This window comes from Myotis brandtii, unplaced genomic scaffold (assembly GCF_000412655.1).
Source record: "Myotis brandtii unplaced genomic scaffold, ASM41265v1 scaffold216, whole genome shotgun sequence".
Classification (NCBI taxonomy): domain Eukaryota; kingdom Metazoa; phylum Chordata; class Mammalia; order Chiroptera; family Vespertilionidae; genus Myotis; species Myotis brandtii.
The window spans coordinates 3,031,471-3,037,506 of record NW_005358092.1 but is presented as its reverse complement, the minus strand read 5'-3'; the positions used below and the strand labels follow the sequence as shown (position 1 = coordinate 3,037,506).

Here is a 6,036-nt window from a genome sequence, read left to right as displayed (position 1 = left end):
GGGTAAGGGCAGAGGGTGGGGTGGGAACCGGGTGGAGGGGAGCTATGGGGGGGAAAAAGAGGAACAACTATAATAATCTGAACAATAAAGATTTAATTAAAAAAATGATAAAGGGTCCAATCCAACAAGAGGATATAACCCTTAGGAACTTTTAGGCAATGTAGGAGCACCTAAATATATAAAGCAAATTTTGATGGACATAAAGGGAGAGATCAACAATTACATGGTAAAATAAGGGACTTTAACAACCCATTGACATACTGGATAGGTCATTCAGACAGAAAACCAATAAGGAAACAGTGGTCTTAAATGACATTAAACCACATGATTTAAATGATATTTTTAGAACATTTCACTAAAAAGCAGCAGAATATATTTAATTTCCAAATGTACATGGAACATTTTCCAGGATAGACCACAAAACAAATCTCAAATATAAGAATATTGAAATCATATCAAGAAATTTCACCAATCACAATGGTATGAAACTAGAAATTAATTACAAGAAGAAAACAAAAAACACACAAAAATGTGGAGACTAGCTGAAGCCGGTTTGGCTCAGTGGATAGAGCGTCGGCCTGCGGACTGAAAGGTCCCAGGTTCGATTCCGGTCAAGGGCATGTACCTGGGTTGCGGGCACATCCCCAGTAGGAGATGTGCAGGAGGCAGCTGATCGATGTTTCTCTCTCATCGATGTTTCTAACTCTCTATCTCTCTCCCTTCCTCTCTGTAAAAAAATCAATAAAATATATATTTTTTTAAAAATATGGAGACTAAATAACATGCTACTAACAATGAATAGGTTAACAATGAGATCAAGGAAGAAATAAACAGATACCTTGAGACAAATTAAAATGGAAACAAAGCGGCCCATCTATGGGACACAGCCAAAGCAGTTCTAAGAGGAAATTCATAGCAATACAAGCCTACCTCAAGAAACAAAAAAAATATCAAATCAGCAATCTAACCCTATATCAAAAGGAACTAGAAAAATAACAACCCTAGCTGGTTTGCTCAGTGGATAGAGTATCAGCCCAAGGACTGAAGCATTCTGGGTTCAATTCTGGTCAAGGGCACGTACCTCAGTTGCTGGCTCAATCCCTGGCTCTGGTTGGGCCTCATGGTGCAGGAGGCAACCAATCGATGTGTCTCTCTCACACTGATGTTTCTCTTTCTCTGTCTCTCCCCGTTCCTTCCACTCTCTCTAAAATTCAATGGAAAAATACCCTTGGGTGAGGATTAAGCAAAAAAAACAAATGAACAAACAAAAACAAAGCCCAAAGTCAGTAGAAACAAAGAATAAAGATCAAAGTGAAAATAAACAATACAGAGTAAAAAAAAAAATACAAAAGATCAATGAAACCAAGAGCTGGTTCTTTGAAAAGAGAAACAAAATTGATAAATCTTTAACCAGATTCAAATTAATAAAACCAGAAATGAAAGAGGAGAAGTGACAACTGACACCACAGAAATGCAAAGGATTTTAAGAAAATACTACAAATAATTATATGCCAACAAATTGGTCAACCTAGAAGAAATGGATAAATTCCTAGAAACATACAATCTTCCAAGACTGAATTAAGAGGAAACATAAAATATGAAGCAGTAATTAAAAAAAACACACACCAAAAATTCCTTCACAGGAGTTTACCAAATATTAAAAGAAGAAGGACTAAGCCTAACAGGCAGCTGAAGGGTGGAGATAGGTGGAGGCAGGTGGAGGCGGATCTCGTCGGAGTGCTTTGGGACCTGCCCCCTGGTCCAGACTTGGTGCACACCTTGGTCCTTCCCACATGCATGCAGGCTCACCAGAAGCAGCCGCAAATGGTGGATTGCTTGTAGCTCCAAGTAGATTGCCAAGGACGAGTTGTAGGGAGTGTCTCACATTGGCCTGTGCCAGAGTCCCTACCAAGAGGCCCAGAACCAACACACCCAGTGGCCAGCTTTAGACAACATCAGAGCAGGTTCCAATAAACTTCACAAGCAGCATATCCAAAGGGAGATCTCAGGAGGCACCAAACCCTGCTGAGGTGAATTCTGCTTCATGTGGTCAGCACCTGCACAGAAGCTCACATGCTGTGGTCGGGCTGAGCCTCACAGTCAGCCAGACTGAGGGTTGATTCCATGCATGAATGGGTCCAAAGCAATCAAGATTCAATTATAACACAGTAGCTAAGATTTGAAAACAGCCCAAGTGCCCATCATTAGATGAGTGGATAAAAAGGCTGTGGTACATTCACACCATGGAATACTATGCAGCAGTAAAAAGGAAGGATCGCTTACCCTTTGAGACAGCATGGAGGAACTGGAGAGTATTATGCTAAGTGAAATAAGCCAGTCATAGAAAGACAAGTATCACATGATCTCACTCATATATGGAATCTAAAGAACAAAATCTGATGAACAACAAAATAAATCCAGAGACATAGAAGCATGAAACAAATTGTTGAATCTCAGAGGGAAGGCGGGGGTGGGTGGGTAGGTGGGAAGAGATTAACCAAATAACATGTATGCATATATGCATAACCCATGGACACAGACAATAGTGCGGTGAAGGCCAGGGGCGGGGGAGCAGGTGTGAGCTAGAAGAGGTCAATGGGGGAAAAAGGGGACATCTATAATACTTTCAACAATAAAGATAACTTTTAAAAAGAATCAATTATAACAGCAAGGGACCACATAAACCACACAAGGGACATTTCTGGAAAACTTAGCTCAAATGATCAAGGAAACTACCACTAGATTGCACAGAACAACTACTGCAATTGGCCACCCCACGAAGACTGGGAGTCATAGCAGATCTATCTTATACATAGAAACAAACACAAAGAGGGAGCCAAAATGGGAAAACAAAAAAACAGGTCCCAAATGAAGAATAGGAGAAATCTCCAGAAAAAAAAGCTGAATTAAATGGAGGGAAGCAATTTATCAGAAGTAGAATTCTAAGTAATGGTTATAAGGATGTTCAACAGCATGACAAAGGACATAGAAACCATAAAAATGGACTAATCAGAAATGAAGAATACACTGGAAGAAATAAACAGTAGGTTAGAAGAAGCAGAGGATTGAATCAGTGATTTGGAAGAGAAGGCAGAAAAAAAACAACACCCAATCAGAGCAGCAAAAGGAATTTAAAAAAAAATAGTTTAAGGGACTTTTGGACATGAAGTGTAACACATCAGCATCATTGGGGTACCAGAAGGAAAAGATAGAGAGCAAAGGATCAAGAACCTATTTGAAGAAATAGACAGGTATCTATCAACAATTGAATCTAAAAGTCAAAGTAAACAAACAAGGAATCTAATGAACAAAATAAACTGATGAATAAAATAGAACCAAAGGCATGGAAACATGGAACAGACTGATGAATCTCAGAGGGAAGGGGGAAGGTGGTAGGAAGAGATTAACCAAAGATCTTATATGCATACTAGAGGCTCCGTGCATGAAATTCATGCACGGGTGAGTCCCTAGGTCTGGCCAGCGATCGAAGCGTGGAAGGGCAGGTCCCAGCTGACCTCTGGGACCTGGGCAGCACCTGGGCCCCCGGGCCCCCACACAGCCCCTTCTGTCTGAGTCATGGCGCCCAAGTCCCCATGCGGAGATGCGGTGAGCGTGGCTGGACGCTACAGGCCGGGGCACAGCGTGGGCCTCTGGGCCACCCAGCAGCGCCACATGGAAGCCGGGTGGGCAGTGCACTCTCTCCACGGGGAGCCTGACCAGCCACTGCGGTTCCTGCGACTGCAGCCCAGCTTACCCAGGGAGCCCTTGCGTCCTGGGGAGGGGGGGGGGGGCAGGAGGGAGTGAGAGTGAGCTTGGTGGACACTCACATTCTCACCACACTTCCGTCCTCATCACCCCACCCCCAGGTAGCCAGCGAGAGGTCGAAGTGCGTCGCTGATGCCCGTCATGTTCCGTGCTGCCCTCTGGTGGTCAGTGCACATCATAGCAAGTGGTCGAACTCCAGGTTGAACAACTGCCTGAGGGGACAATTTGCATATTAGGCTTTTATTATATAGGATTGCATTACCTACAGACACAGACAATAGGGTGGTGAAGGCCTGGGGAAGGGTGGGAACTGGGTGGAAGAGGGCAATGGGGGGAAAAAGGGGGATATCTGTAATACTCTCAACAATAAAGTTTCTGTTTTTTTTAAAGAATCAAAACAACAATTCTCAACTCTTGAATATCTAGGATTTACCTGGGAACATGCTTCTTTAATCAAAGACGCCAAAGTTTTAAAACTCCTTGATCAAAAAAGTATAAATTCCTTTAAAAATCTTTACGAAGCTCAGCAGGCATGGTTTAGTGGTTGAGCATCTACCTATGAACCAGGAAATCACGGTTCGATTCCCAGTCAGGGCATATGCCCAGGTTTCAGGCTCAATCCCTAGTGTGGGGCATGCAGGAAGCAGCCAATCAATGATTCTCTCTCATCATTAGTGTTTCTAGATGTCTCTCCCTCTCCCTTCCTCTCTGAAATCAGTAAAAATATATTTAAAAAATAAAAAATAAAATAAATGAAAATGGCTTAAATACTTTAATCAAAAGTCAGGATAGATGACAGGATAAGAAAATAAGACATATATATGCTGTCTATGAGAGATTCACCTTAGACTAAAGGTAAAGGAATGAAAAAATATGTTTTATGCAAATGGAAAGGAGAAGAAGGCTGGGATAGCAATACTTGTACCTGACAAAATAGACTTTAAAGCAAAGGCTATACTAAGAGACAAAGAAGGACACTACTTAATGATAAAGGGAGCAATCCAACAAAAGGATATAAACCTGGTAAACATTTATGCACCCAACATAGTAGCACCTCAATATATGTATAAAGCAAATCTTGATGAACATAAAGGGAGAGAGTGACAGTAATACAATCATAGTAGAAGATTTTAACACCCCATCGACATTAATAGATAGATCTTCCAAACAGAAAATCAACAAGGAAACAGCAGCTTTAAATGACACACTAAATTAGGTGGATTTAATTGATATCTTCAGAGCATTTCATTCCAAAGCAGCAGAATATACATTCTTTAAAAGTGCAAATATAACATTTTCTTAAATATATTTTTATTGATTTCAGAGAGAAAGGGGGAGGGAGAGAGAGATAGAAACATCAATGATGAGAGAGAATCATTGATCGGCTGTCTCTTGCACACCCCCCACCGGGGATCGAGCTGGCAACCCGGGCATGTGCCCTTGACCAGAATCAAATCTGGGACCCTTCAGTCTGCAGGCAAATGCTCTATCAAAATGAGCCAAACCTTCTAGGGCCAAATGGAACATTTTCTAGGATAGACCCATGTTAGGACATAAAACAAGTCTCAATATATTAAAAAATACTGAAACCATATCAAGCATCTTCTCTGACCATAATGCTATGAAACTTGAAATCAATCACAAGAAAGAAACTGAAAAACACACAGAGATATGGAGGCTAAATAGCGTTATTAAACAATGAATGGCTTAACAATGAGATCAAGGAAGAAATCAAAACATACCTTGAAACAAATGATAATGAGATCACAACAAGCCAAAATCTATGGGACAGAGTAAAAGAGGTCCTAAGAGGGAAATTCATATCACTACAGGCCTATTTCTAGAAACAAGAAAAAACTCAAATAACAATCTAACTTTATGCTTGAAAGAACTTAAAAGAGAACAACACCCCCAACTCCCATCCATTCTCTCTAAAAGTCAATGGAAAAAAATACCCTCGGGTGAGGATTAACAAACAAAACAAAACAAATTTTAAAAGGACAGCAAACAAACCCCAAAGTGAGTAGAAGAAAGGAAATAAAAATCAGAGCAGAAATAAATGAAATAGAGTCTAGAAAAACAACATAAGCCCTGGCAGGTGTGGCTCAGTGATTAGAGCATCATCCTGTGCACTGAAGGATCATGGGTTTCACTCCTGGTCAAGGGCATATAACTGGGTTGCAGGTTTGATCCCCAGCCCTGGTCGGGGTGCATGGGTAGGGGAGGCAACCAATCGATGTGTCTCTCACATTACTGATGTTTTCCTCTCTC

The 6,036-nt window shown here is 41.2% G+C and overlaps 1 protein-coding gene across 2 annotated transcripts in view; it reads left to right on the top strand.

The window, feature by feature from the left end:
• WNT5B (wingless-type MMTV integration site family, member 5B) overlaps positions 1–6,036 on the top strand; it is a 132,223-nt gene that overhangs the window by 59,959 nt on the left and 66,228 nt on the right. The window lies entirely within an intron of this gene.